The sequence below is a fragment of the Triticum dicoccoides genome, chromosome 4A (genome assembly GCF_002162155.2).
Source record: "Triticum dicoccoides isolate Atlit2015 ecotype Zavitan chromosome 4A, WEW_v2.0, whole genome shotgun sequence".
NCBI lineage: Eukaryota > Viridiplantae > Streptophyta > Magnoliopsida > Poales > Poaceae > Triticum > Triticum dicoccoides.
The window spans coordinates 395,717,191-395,718,020 of record NC_041386.1 but is presented as its reverse complement, the minus strand read 5'-3'; positions in this window follow the sequence as shown (position 1 = coordinate 395,718,020).

Sequence of the window (830 nt, the reverse complement as noted above, 5' to 3'; positions counted from 1 at the left end):
TTAGGCAGAGGTTCTGAACCAAGGCAAAAATGATGGGCATTTTAGAAGGGCATTTCAGGTTCATTGAAAAATTATTTTAGTAAACCCTAGTTGGTTTCAGAGGGGACTGGGGGTTCTGTCATCCCCATTTCAAGTTTCTGATGAATGAGTAAACATGATGCAACACTCTAATGCATAACTAGCTAGGGTGTGACATGTTATCTCGCCGGGTCCAGAAGCTCGTCGCTCACCGGGCCTCGGGGTACCTTATTTAGTCTTCCCGGCAAGCTCCTCTTGCCGGGGCTTGTTGCCTTGCCGGAGCGCGTGGCGCGTCGCGGCAAGTTCCTTGGAGCGCCTTGGTTGGCCTTCCCGGCAAGCTCCTCTTGCCGGGGTCTTATCTCCTTAGCTTAAATACTTTGTTCTTGGATGGCTCCAAGGGAACCTTGGGGGATCTTGGCGTTCGCCCGGCAAGCCTTTGCCGCGGGGTGCTGCAACTACCCGTGCACAAGTTCGGGGTACTAGGGTACCCCTATTCTAGTACACCGACAGGAGCCCCCGGGCCTGGGCCAGACACGGTGCCGAGCGCTGTTGGGCCAGGCCCAAGACAGGGCACGGGCACACGCGGGCTGGGCCACGCCAAATCTTGCTCCGTATCCACCGCGCTCTCCCATAACGGCACGCGTTGAATGCGGCATCATGGGAGAGATCGTGGGTGGTTGTTTATTTGGAAGGCCGAAATGTCCGCCCCGTCCCTCTTTATAAGCAGAGGAAACAGAGGCAGTTCGTTCCCCCTCGCTGGTTGCTGCTACTCCTTCTTCACAAACTCCGCCGCTCCCCCCTTCTTCTCGTAG